The sequence below is a fragment of the Vigna umbellata genome, chromosome 2, assembly GCF_029865625.1.
Source record: "Vigna umbellata cultivar VRB3 chromosome 2, Vumbellata_1.0, whole genome shotgun sequence".
Lineage (NCBI taxonomy): Eukaryota > Viridiplantae > Streptophyta > Magnoliopsida > Fabales > Fabaceae > Vigna > Vigna umbellata.
Genome location: NC_142166.1, coordinates 12,134,862 through 12,148,180, shown reverse-complemented (window position 1 = coordinate 12,148,180; position 13,319 = coordinate 12,134,862). Strand labels below are relative to the sequence as shown.

General features: G+C 35.0%; 1 pseudogene across 1 annotated transcript; it reads left to right on the top strand.

The window, feature by feature from the left end:
* Positions 1 to 988: 988 nt before the first annotated feature.
* LOC124829090 (putative phospholipid-transporting ATPase 9) lies at positions 989 to 13,054 on the top strand (annotated as a pseudogene). Its single transcript, XR_015784131.1, has 11 exons — positions 989 to 1,991; positions 3,051 to 4,414; positions 8,870 to 8,980; positions 9,070 to 9,346; positions 9,433 to 9,521; positions 9,589 to 9,697; positions 10,693 to 10,905; positions 11,022 to 11,147; positions 11,249 to 11,347; positions 11,455 to 11,645; positions 12,206 to 13,054. The product of XR_015784131.1 is annotated as a putative phospholipid-transporting ATPase 9 (transcript).
* The last annotated feature ends 265 nt before the right edge of the window (positions 13,055 to 13,319 follow it).

Sequence of the window (13,319 nt, the reverse complement as noted above, 5' to 3'; positions counted from 1 at the left end):
TATTTAATAATTTTCTTATAGTCTATTACATGTTTGAATAAATTTAGTTTCATTTCTATAGATATTTTCACTTAAAACCTCACACTCTTTTTAATTAAAAATAACTAATTGATATTAAATTTTATTTAAAATTTAGATAAAATATATACTTTTGTAAATTTAATAATTTCTTCCATCCCATTATTATTTTTAAGTTTCTTTTTAATATTGTTTAATTATTTTTAATATTAACAATTTAATCTTTTTGTTCAGATGTGTTAGTGATGCATGATGGAATATATTGATCATATATTAATAACACACTTATGATATTACCACTTTTGATGATACAGATTGGTAAACTTATTTTTTTATCTATCTATATTAAATAAATAAAGATAGATAAGAAAACTATAAAAATTTACTATAAGTGAAACAAAGTGCTTATAGAGTTTTAAGACATAGCTATAAGATTATAATATGATGCTATATATTTCAAATAATAATGTTTCAATACTTTTTAGATATCAATGCTCATAATTTATTATTTATTATTGTATTGACAATGTTGAAATATGTACTTCCAATAGAATCATAGGGATGAAAGATCGCCGTCGCATACATTTTTTGGTCATATCTAGGTATCTATTATTCTATAACATTAAATGAGTTCAGATTTATCCAAATGTATAAAATTAGTTCCGAGAAATACGTATATACATAAAGCTGTCGCGCGGAATAATTTAACTGGAAAATATTGAATATGTTTTACATTTTTTTAATATGAAAAATTTATTTTAATTTCTGTGAAACCTTAATTTATTTAATTTTAATTCTTACATTTAATTATTAAAACATATTAAGTTGTTGATTAGAAATTAAAATAGAGCAACGACAAGCTAAAATCAAATTAATTTAAGTTATTAAAACTAATAACAAAATTTTTTCATTATTAAAAAAACATTTAAAAACAAAAGCGGCCCGAGTGTATCAAAATCCGAAGGAAATGGGTCAGTCCTCTCTCTCTCTCTCTCTCTCTCTCTCTGGTGTTTGCTTCTATGCCGACACAACAACGATATTACCTCAATTTTCTCTTGGCACGGTGCTGTTCGATAACGTTAGAAAGTAGCAGCATTTGATATGAAATGCACCTTCCTAACATGCCAAACTCCAAGCTTCCTTCTTTTCGTGACCCAGTTACGTAAACCATCCCACACTTGTCGAAGTACACTTCACATTGCTTGTCCCCAACAGAACATAGGTTTTATCCTTTAAACTTCCTCTTTTGTTTCTCTTCCGTTCTTCACTTTCCGTTCCTTCGTGGCCAAGATTGCGTAATTTTGTGGCAAAAGGCCAAAAGGGGTTCCGATTTTTGTGTGGTTGTGATGTTTTTGTTTGTTGACTAGTGACACTCAGTTCCTTTTCAAGCATAGTGGTTAGGGAAGTTGCTTTTTAAGACTAGGTAAGGTTACCGATTTGTCTGCTAGTGTTGGACTTTGCTTCAGGGATTGGGAAGAGTAATTAGTCCACCTTATTGACCCTTGTTGCCTTTATTATTGCTATCATTTTGGAATTTGGATCAATCACTTATACCATTTAGATAGAAGAAGATGAGGGGTGGGAGAAAGAGGAGTATGATAAAGCTTAAGTTTAGCAAGATCTACTCATTTGCTTGTGGTAGAACAACCTTGAAGAGAGAACATTCGCGGATTGGGGGACATGGTCATTCCAGGGTTGTTTTCTGCAATGAACCTGATAGGTTTGAGGTAGGGGTTTTGAATTATGCTGATAATTCTGTTAGGTCCACAAAATACACGGTTGCTACTTTCTTGCCAAAGTCACTTTTTGAGCAGTTTAGGAGGGTGGCTAATTTCTATTTCTTGGTGGCTGGGATCTTGGCCTTCACAAAGCTTACTCCTTATACTGCTGTCAGTGCTATCCTTCCACTCTCTATCATCATTGGGGCAACTATGGTGAAAGAGGGTATTGAAGACTGGCGCAGGAAAAAGCAGGTAATTTTTTTTATAAAGTAAATTTCTTTAACTATGCAGCATGAGTATGTAGAGTCAAATTGAATTATACTGGTCTTCTCTTCTTAACGTTGGTCTGTGGTCTCCTCTTGTGTTTGAATGTATTTACATTTATTTTGCAACTTACTGTCTATGAAATCAGGTGTTTTTAATAGAGAGCTATACCGCCACTATAGCTGCATAGTGGTGCAAAGAGGCCCTTGCTTGCTACAGGGGCTGCCTTAGCAAAGTGGTCTTAGCAGGTTAAATAGCATGGCTATAGCTGTGCTAAAGCTCTCTGAAGAGATACATTAATGCTTTTTTAAGCATTTCAATTGTAGTAATGAAAATGATAAAGAAGACTTGAATTTGAAAGACCACGATTGATAATTGATGATTCCTTTCTAGTAGGAAACTTGTATTTTTTTTATATTTACTTGAATGTTTTGTTTGAAACACCTATTATATTTTGTTGTTAATTATGAATGCCTTTGTTTTTTCAGTACGTTCTTTATGAATTTTAGAATTTATATGTATATAGCATACACTATACAAATGTTTAGAAAATTCAAAATAGTAGCTATGGTGCTATAGTATTTCTGGTGCCAGCCACTAGGCGTAGCTGTTCGTCCAGGATTTAAAACTACTCATGAAATCTCTGAGACATATAATGTTTAATAGCGTAAATGATGTCAATAGCTTTTACTGAGCTATACAAGTGTTTTGTAAAATTTAAGGAAGATTCTATTTCACAGTAGCTTTATTGAATATGAGGACAGAAATTGAATATCAATTTTCATGACCTACAACAGACAGCTCTATTCTAGTTATGTGTTTAAACCAATGGAATAAGTTGTTGGAAAAGAATCTCTTAGACTCCTAGATATGTCAATTTCTAGCTGAACATGAAGAGTATTTAATAGTTTTTATAATGACAGTATAGTCAGATATATAAAATTCCAAAACAGTGTCTATTTATTCGTAATTCTACTACAATATTCCCTATATATGGCAAGCTATCAATTCAGGGTATATATTTTAGCTAATGGCATGCTTCTACAGGATATTGAGGTGAACAATAGAAGAGTTATATTGCATAAAGGTGATGGCATTTTTGAATATACTGAATGGAAGAATCTGAGAGTAGGGAATATAGTGAAGATAATGAAGGATGAATTCTTCCCTGCTGACCTCCTACTGCTTTCCTCCAGTTATGAGGATGCAGTATGCTATGTTGAGACCATGAACTTGGATGGTGAAACAAATTTGAAATTAAAACAAGGGTTGGATGTAACTTCTTCCTTACAGGAGGACTTCAAAATATGTGATTTTAGAGCTGTCATCAAATGTGAGGACCCAAATGCAAATCTGTATTCTTTTGTTGGAAGCATGGAGTTTGAAGAGCAAAAGTACCCTCTTTCTGCTCAGCAACTTCTTCTAAGAGACTCCAAACTTCGCAATACAGACTATGTGTTTGGAGCCGTCATCTTTACCGGTCATGACACAAAGGTTATTCAAAACTCCACTGATCCTCCTTCGAAAAGAAGCAAAATTGAGAAGAAGATGGATAAGATTATCTACTTCTTGTTTTGTGTTTTATTTCTAATTGCATTTGTTGGATCTATTATCTTTGGCATCATAACCAAAGGAGACCTGAAAAATGGGTTGATGAAAAGATGGTATCTAAGACCAGATAGTTCCACAATTTTCTTTGATCCAGAGAGAGCAGCTGCAGCTGCTATATTTCATTCTTTAACAGCCTTAATGTTATATAACTTCTTTATTCCTATCTCTCTGTATTTCTCAATAGAAATTGTCAAAGTCCTTCAGAGCATCTTCATCAATCAAGATATCCACATGTACTATGAAGAAGCAGACAAACCAGCTCGTGCTCGTACTTCAAACTTGAATGAGGAACTAGGCCAAGTTGACACAATACTTTCTGATAAAACTGGGACTCTGACCTGCAACTCAATGGAGTTCATCAAATGTTCTGTTGCTGGGGTAGCTTATGGTCATGGTGTAACAGAGGTTGAGCAAGTCACCGGAAGAAGTAACGGTTCACCTATTCTTCATGAGCATATTAATGGTCTAAAATCAAAATCTAATGAAAAGGGGGACTCTCCAGGTAGAAAAGAGCCTATCAAAGGTTTTAATTTTACAGACGAAAGGATAATGAATGGGAACTGGGTTAATGAGCCTTTTGCTGATGTTATACAAAAGTTTTTTCGCTTATTGGCAATTTGTCATACTGCCATACCAGAAATGGATGAAGAAACAGGAAATGTCTCATATGAGGCTGAATCTCCAGATGAAGCAGCATTTGTGATTGCTGCAAGTGAAGTTGGTTTTAAATTCTACAAAAGGACCCAGAATTGCTTGTCAACGTATGAGTTGGATCCTGTTTCTGGTAATGAAGTTGAAAGGTCAGCTGTTTTCAATTGCTTTGTCTGTTTATGATCTTGATATTTTGACTGCTGCATTTTTCCTATCCTAATCTACTTAAAATATTTTAGGATTAATTTTCATTGGGAAAGGCACATGCAGGTACCTAGTAACTTGTCATATGATGCTAATGGTTAATTTTCAATACAAAATTTTGGGTAGCAATTCTATATTCTGTTTCTCGGTAATCATTTGGCTATCCAGGAATGTGGAGTCTGATAGTGATACTTTTCAGTTCATGGATTGGCCAACCTATCATGAGAAATATTAGTAATATTACAATGACACAGTCTTTCTAATTGGTGAAATTCACGTGAATCTCAAAATGTGGGTGGTTCTCTTATCTGACGCCATCTGTTGAGACCAAATTCACAGTGGGAGATGACACTGGTTTTCATTATACAACTGGGATGCACATGAATTTCATCCAATATGAAAAAAGATGTTGGAAGGAAAGTGTTATTGTGTGTTGCTATTTACTATTCACCTACTATTCTAAAGTTGTGTATAGCATAGGTGATTTGTAACCTTGGCTTACAATTATGTATGTGGATCCTAAAGTCTTACCTTCCTCATATGGTACTGTGGTCAAAGCAATTTTTTCCTTTCTGCATGTTTATTTATTATTGATTATGGTATTTGAAATTAGGGATCATGTTGTGAATTCAATGTGTACGTGGGTATTAGTGAAGAAGCTATAAATCATGGAAACTCTTCCTACTTGTGTTGTTAGAATGTTGACACTTTTTTGTCATTGACATTAAAAATATCCAACTGGTGTTAGATACTTCTCTCTCACTAATTGTCCTGTACAAGAATTGTTGGCTTAAACACTTGGCCTAAAGCTTTGACACTTAAAACTGAACTTCAAGGACACTAGTATTGTAAAAGAAATAATCTTTTTCTAATATTTAGGTAGTTTGCTTGAAATATCGTATATTGAAAAAATAATGCTTCTCAATGTATCTGTTAGATATATTATCTTTATTTTAAATTTATATTTTATCTTTAATTAGTTTGTTATTATTTTTTATTTGTATTTTGGGCTTAGCCCATATTTCTTCTATTATAAATAGAGGACCCGTGTATATTCAATACACAAGGGAGATTAATCCCATATATAATTTTCACTATATTCAACTTGGTATCAGAGCAGGTTGTCTGAGTCTCTTCCTACTCTATTGCAGTGCCACCAGTGACCTTAAAAATCTCATATTTTCTGAAATACCTTAATGAGTAATCTTGTCTTTCTCAGCCTCAAGATCAAGCTTGTAATGCCTGACCTGGCCCTTCTTCAGTATTTTTGAAACAAGTTTCTTTTGTCTCGTACCATCTGTCCGGTGCTGCTGTCCGTCGGCCATCCACCGCCGACCGTCAACTGTTGGCCGTCCACCGCCGTCCGCCGTCGTCTTTGTCAGCACATTTTAGTTCGACGATTCCAGCTGCCCTCGGATGCGTGTTTGTCACGCGCCACTTTCTTGGTGTCGGAATCACACCGCGCCACGCTAGACCACCATCGCTCCCTCCATAGCAGCATCTTCGTTTTCTTCCTTCTCACTAGATTCGCTGCAAGTTTCGCCTCGGGTCGATGACGATCCAGCTCGGCCCCTAGATTCTCCTCCAGGTGTGCCAGCCACAGATTCCACCCATCGCACCTCGTGTTTCCACTTCGTCGCATTGGCGAGGGAGTAGTGGCAATAGCCAAGCAAGTCGTGTTGTTGTTGTTTGTGCTTCTTTTGAAGGGCTTTCTGCACCACCAATGATTTTGGTGGTTGTAACTTAGACCTAGGCAACTGTGATGCTCCTGTTGGGTGTCATTTATTTAAAGGTCTCCAAGGACAGTCGATGGTTAACACCAAGGAATTTCAATACCAAAGTCATGGGTTGAAGGTTGCTCAGGGAGTCTATTTTTTGGTGAGATTCAAAATCTTAGTCAACAATTTCACCAACCCTTTGTCAGATCTTTTTTTGGGTGCTTTGATGAATAATGGAGACCATCATGATCTTCCACTTTCACGAATTGTCATCAGCGCGTCGTCATTTTCGCCGTTCGCGGTGAGGGGGAGTATGTTTCTAGCCACTGCAAGTCCCACCAGTCAGAGATGGCAATCCCTGCAGTTTGTCCTCTGTAGGCCCCATCCTTACTTGATGGCAGTTCAGTCCCTGTAGTTTTGTCGCTTTTAGCCACTACAGGCCCCATCAATCAGTGATGGCAATTTAGTATTGTAGTTTGTCGCTCTCTACCATTGTTGGTCATCATCCACTTTTATGGACATCTCCTTTCTCAAAGTCATTCTACTTGAAGTTTTATGGTACTAGTTGAAGTTTCGCAGTTGTCCACCACTGTCCAATCCATAAGCGGTTGTTAGTTGTTTGTCGACCTGGGATTGCACATATGTTTGCTGCACACCACTTAAATCAAATCATATATTTGAAATACAGTTTATTCCAAGCTTGGTTCATACAATCGTATACTCCAACTTGACGGGGGTGTTAGATATATTATCTTTATTTTATATTTATCTTTTATCTTTAGTTAGTTTGTTATTATTTCTTATTTGTATTTTGGGCTTAGCTCATATTTTTTCTATTATAAATAGAGGACTCTAGGTATATATTCAACACACAAGGAAGATTAATCCCATATATAATTTTCATTATATTCAATGTTTTTTTTTTTTATAGTGATTAATCTCCCTTGTGTGTTGACATAGGGTCCTCTGAAGAAATATGGACTAAGTCCAAAATATAAATAAGAAATAATAACAAACAAACTAAAAATAAAAGATAAATATAAAATAAATATAATATATCTAACCGTCTTGTTATTATTTTGAGAGCGGCTAATTGTATCATATAAAAATTGTAAAATTTAGCAAGGTTTACCAGGCTTTGAATATTTCACTTTGTACACTTTTACTATTACAACTACAGTAATTACCAAGTGTGTGACTTAATTAGCTGAAAATGAGTGGATACTTTTGTTGACCAAAAATAATGTAACGCTTATCGTCTGGTCCTAAGCGCAAATTTTAAGATGGTGTTAGAATTATTGTAGATCTATGGTTAGGCCATCTTCATTGCAACACTCTAGGATGGTAGCCTTGGGCGGGAGGGGATTGTTGGAAAATTGTCTTAATTGCAGTCACTCCCAGCCTGCTTTAATTGTGGTCAATTGGGGGGTTGTCTTAATTTTGGCCTCCAGGGAGATTATTTTACATTGACTAGAGATATGACTTAAATAAAATAGAGTGTATACGTGGTGGAAACCTTGACCACTTGAGCAAGTTTTTGAGGTTAAATAAGGCTCAAGCCCAAGCTCTAAGATGATATTAGAATTTATCCAAGGTCCATTGTTGGTCACCTGCATTGCTACACTTCAGTTCGATAGTCACAAGCATGAGGGAGAGTGTTGGAAAGTTAGCTTAATTGTGGTTGTTGAAAGAGACAAAAATAGATGGAAGAAATGCTGAACATCGTGTGTATGAACTACACAATAAAGTCCATTTCATGTAATTGATTGCAATAAATACAAATAATTGTAGTAGATTTTATTCCCATAGACATTATTTTTTTATTCTAATAAATCTGATTCTGATAAGATATTCTTAATAGAGATTCTAATTAAATAAGGAAGCAAATCAAAACATACAAGAAGAATAACCGTGTCAGATCTTCGTAGATACTCTAAATATTATAAGATCTAATACCTTCAAATGTTTCTTATATTTCTAACACTTGTCCATAAGTTGAAGTTTACGAAGCTTTTATCTTGTCACAAGAAAATAATTAACTTCCCCGCAAATTAAAAATAAAAAACATAAAATTGAGAAAAAGTTGGGACCAGTCATCTGAAAATAGTCAGGGGCAAATGCATTCGGGAGAAGCTAGAGTCAGTACATCTCGGAAAAACACCGAAGCCAGTGCATTTGGAAAGCTGGGTCCTGTGTGTCTGGGAAAAGCTAAGGCCCATGCATTAGAAAAGTGGCAAAGGTCTCAAAGGAAAAGGAAAATGTAAGCAACAACTATGAATTATAGGGACTTAAATTTCTAACAGATTCAGATGAGATTGGTTATAGAATTTTAGGATAACTGTTAGTTGAACGAAGGATGAACCAAATTCCAAATTCCAGCAATAATATGGGATTCATAAAACCACAATTAGTAAAATTTAACTTACCTTTTACTTATCCCCAATTAGATGATATACTTTTAATTATCTTAGTTCTTAATATGTTTTAATTTCTACCTCAATTACTAATAAATTTGTCTTTATAAGCTACAGAAGTGAGGATGTGAGAAATAACAATTTCTTTACTACTTAAAATAGATTATTCCTAATTCAATTATTATTTATAATTATTTGTGTTTTTGAGTTTACTTTCTTCATGTGAAGTAATTAATTTTGACTGGGTCAGATTAATTTCAATTAACAGGACATACAAGCTTCTCAATGTTTTAGAGTTTAGTAGTTCAAGGAAGCGAATGTCAGTGATAGTGAAAGATGAAGAAGGGAGAATTTTACTACTCTCTAAAGGTGCTGACAGGTCTGTGATTAAATTATTTATAGCCTTCAATACTTTGGAGTTCTTAACTGAGCATTCAACCTATTAACATGCCTTATATTTTCATGCAGTGTCATGTTTGAAAGGCTTGCCAACAATGGGAGGACGTTTGAAGAGAAAACAATGGAACATGTGCATCAATATGCTGATGCAGGTCTAAGGACTCTAATTCTTTCTTATCGTGAACTTGATGAAGAAGAATACAAGGAGTTTGATGGTAAATTGTCTGAAGTAAAAAATTCAGTCTCAGAAGACCGGGAAACACTGATTGAAGAATTATTGGATACGATTGAGAGGAATCTAATCCTTCTTGGTGCCACTGCTGTAGAGGACAAGCTCCAAAATGGGGTAGTTTAGAAAAAAATGTTAACATATGAAGATATATCCATTGGAATGCGACTCCGATAATAAGCCTAACAATATTGTTTTGCTAGGTTCCTGATTGTATCGACAAGCTAGCCCAAGCTAAGATTAAGGTTTGGGTTTTGACTGGAGATAAAATGGAGACTGCCATCAATATTGGGTACAATATTGTGATTATGTTTTTTTTTTATGTTGGATTTTGTGTTTGACATAATTTTCAAATGCAGTTTCTCTTGTCGCTTGCTTAGACAAGGAATGAAACAAATTATAATTCATTTGGATATTCCAGAAATTCAAGCGTTAGAAAAGGTTGGAGACAAGATGGCTGTTGTGAAGGTAAAATAAATGTATAGATGTAGTTTGCATATCGAAGGCTCCACGTAATTACATTGAACATATAACAAGATGGTTCTCTTAAAATATTCTAAATTCTCATAAGATCTTCTTTCATCGAGTTTATTTTGGGTGAATGTGCTTTACAATGCTGACAATTAAATTTATAATTCATGGATTAGTACATTCAAGTTTTGGGAATAAAGTGGCTTTACAATAACTGCTTTTATATGGAGTTTTACATTTTTCCTTCCAGAAGATAGAAAAAGACAATGCATGCTTGTCTGTTGCTTAGTTTTTTTAACCCTTAATCGATATTATAGGTTTTTTTATTCTGTTTCTTTCCTTTTCTTCTTTCTTTCCCTCTCAAACTTTTCTTTATCTCTTTGGAAGGGGTTGGTTGCTTGATGTCAAAGTTTCTGTCAGGTACCAGTTAGAAATTAGAGAAAGAATGAACACGTCTTTTTTCTAGGAATTTGAGTACATGAGATCTCTACCAAAGCCAACCTCCACTAAGCTAATACTTGCAGTATTCTCTCATCGTCTCTGTATAGCCAGACCATACTTAATTTGAAGCTGCCTTAGAATTGCTATCCTCCCACAGCTGTTAGGCACATACTTTCGTGTTTCCATGTTCAGTTCCAAGTTGCTCTATGTAATTTGCATTTTGTTGAAGTGTTGCTCGGTATGAATCAGCTTCCCATGCATGTTATTTCTTTCAAATACTGGAATACCCATACACATGTTTCTCCATGAATTCTTTCCTTAAGCTCACAAGTCACGTGAACAACCTAGGATTTTGGAGCTACTGGTTTAGATATTAGGAAACAGGAGTTCTAGAGCATGCGATGTGTTCCTCAAAATCAATATTTCATACTTTAGCTCCTATGACTAGTAAAAAAAATATCAACACATCAGGCTTTAGCTTAAAGCATCTTAGAGAACCTGTGTATTTGAAATTTCGGTGCTGATATTTATAGGCTTACTCATGTTTTTAGGTATCAAGGGAAAGTGTGCATCATCAGCTATCTGAAGGTGCTCAACTGCTTTTTGCATCCAGAGGGACTTGCCAGCAGACATTTGCTCTGATCATTGATGGAAAATCACTAACATATGCTCTAGAGGATAATATGAAAAACATGTTTCTAGAGCTTGCAAGTCATTGTGCATCTGTTATCTGCTGCCGTTCATCGCCAAAGCAGAAGGCTCTGGTATTTTTAAGCCTGTTCTGCATCCCTCTGTTTGGCATGTTATATATTTTTTGTTAATCTGATGATTATTCTAGCTAGCTCTTAAAAGTATTTTATTATTATTGGTTCCTCTCAAGGTTACTAGACTGGTCAAATCTGGAACTGGTAAAACAACATTAGCTATTGGTGATGGAGCTAATGATGTCGGAATGCTTCAAGAAGCAGACGTAGGGATTGGAATCAGTGGCGTCGAAGGAATGCAGGTATCCAAAAAATTGGCATACTATTCAATATTTAAGATTGATTTTTCACGTTCATATCCTGTCTTAGCAAAAGTTTTTGATTTGTATCCTTTTTCCCCTAGGCCGTCATGTCTAGTGATATTGCAATTGCGCAGTTCAAGTATTTGGAAAGATTACTTCTTGTACATGGACATTGGTGTTACCGGAGGATGTCATCAATGGTATTGCCACTCAAACTGGATCTCACCATTCTATAGATTTAGGCCGTGAAGGATGTTCTGATCTGAAAGCTTTAATGGTTGTATTAACTTTTTTATTCTTCTGGCAGATATGCTATTTTTTTTTAAGAACATCACATTTGGATTCACCCTATTCTTGTATGAGGTGTATGCATCATTCTCTGGACAGCCTGCATACAATGACTGGTTTTTGTCTCTCTATAGTGTCTTCTTTTCGTCACTTCCTGTAATTGCCCTTGGGGTCCTTGACCAGGATGTATCTGCCAGGTACTGCCTGAAGGTAAGTTGTGATTAACATCTAAGACTATTTGTTTCAAATTCTCAAGCCCTTCAAATGGCCATTTCCAAAATGGAGAACATTTCTCCTTCCTCTTTTCTTGCCTCAAACACTAATTGTCACTTATACGGTGACAAAAATATGATCCAAACAGGTATTAATATGCTGTCATGTTTCTATTAATATTTGAGAAACAAAATATTTCATTGTTGTCGTGTTAAAATGCTGTTTTTTGATTTAAATAAAAAACAATAAAACTCACCAAATAAAAGGAAAGAAAAGATAGCAAAACTCTTGCGTAAATTTGTACAACTGCTATGCATTGATTTCTGCTAGACCAACTTAGCTTTCACCTTCATGTTGCAATTTTGTCCTGACATTAACAGCACCTAGGAATCCCATTTCAAAGTTAGTAATACTGTTTAAACACAGTAGTCTCTTGTATGTTGCGTAATAGATAAATTCCCCCTGGTCATTATATCTGAAGTAAATTAAACGAGCATAAACTTGTTTTATCTGCTGAGTGATTGATCATTCATGGTTATTTCTGTTTAATTTTGCAGTTTCCTATCTTATACCAAGAAGGGGTGCAAAATGTCCTCTTTAGCTGGCGTATAGTACTTAGTTGGATGCTTAATGGATTTATTAATGCCACAATGATATTCTTCTTCTGCACAAAAGCAATTGAGCCTCAGGCCTTTGATGAGGAGGGAAGAACGGCCGGAAGGGATATGCTGGGCGTGACAATGTATACCTGCGTGGTTTGGGTGGTGAACTTGCAGATGGCACTTGCTATACGTTATTTCACCTTGATACAACATATTTTTATCTGGGGTTCCATTGCTTTCTGGTATCTTTTCCTCCTGGCATATGGAGCAATGCCTCCAAAATTTTCTACAAATGTTTATCAAGTCTTCATTGAAACTCTCGCCACATCTCCTTCCTTTTGGGCTGTGACATTCTTTGTGGCGATCTCAACACTTATACCATACTTCACATTCTCAGTAATACAGATGTGGTTCTTCCCCATGTATCACCAAATGGTACAGTGGATAAGGTATGAGAGGAAGACAAATGGCACTGAATAAAAATACTGATATAGTGAGCAAATATCATTATGGCCGACCACAATGAGTTCAACAGCACATTTTGCAGCTGATGCTAACCACAGATAGGCAGAATTACTAACCATAGATAATATATGTATAGTGACATTCCAAAGGGTGTTAAGAGTTATAACTATTTGACTGAGAAGTTATTATAGTATATATGGCAATGATGGATGTCGGAACAATTGAGAATGACACGAAGTGAGTGTAATTTAGTGAGATTTTGGTTGAGATATGTGATCTATTATATACCATCTATTGTGTTTGGATTAATTTATTTTAAGAAAATGTTATCTCTTAGTATGATGTTTTTAAGTAGAGAACGATTACTTTCTGTTGTGCTTGTTGATGAATTTTGTAATAGATGAGTGGAATATTCTAAAAAAGTGAAAGATTGTTAGAAGAGACTTCAGTAATGGAAGATCCTTGAAAATGGTTTTCATGGATGATTGGTAGATTAAACTTTTTTGGTAAATGTAACAATGTATTAAAAAATTTCTCGCAAAATCAAAAATGTTTTGGAAAGACAGATAACTAGTATCAAATCGAAATAAAATTCTTTGTTTAG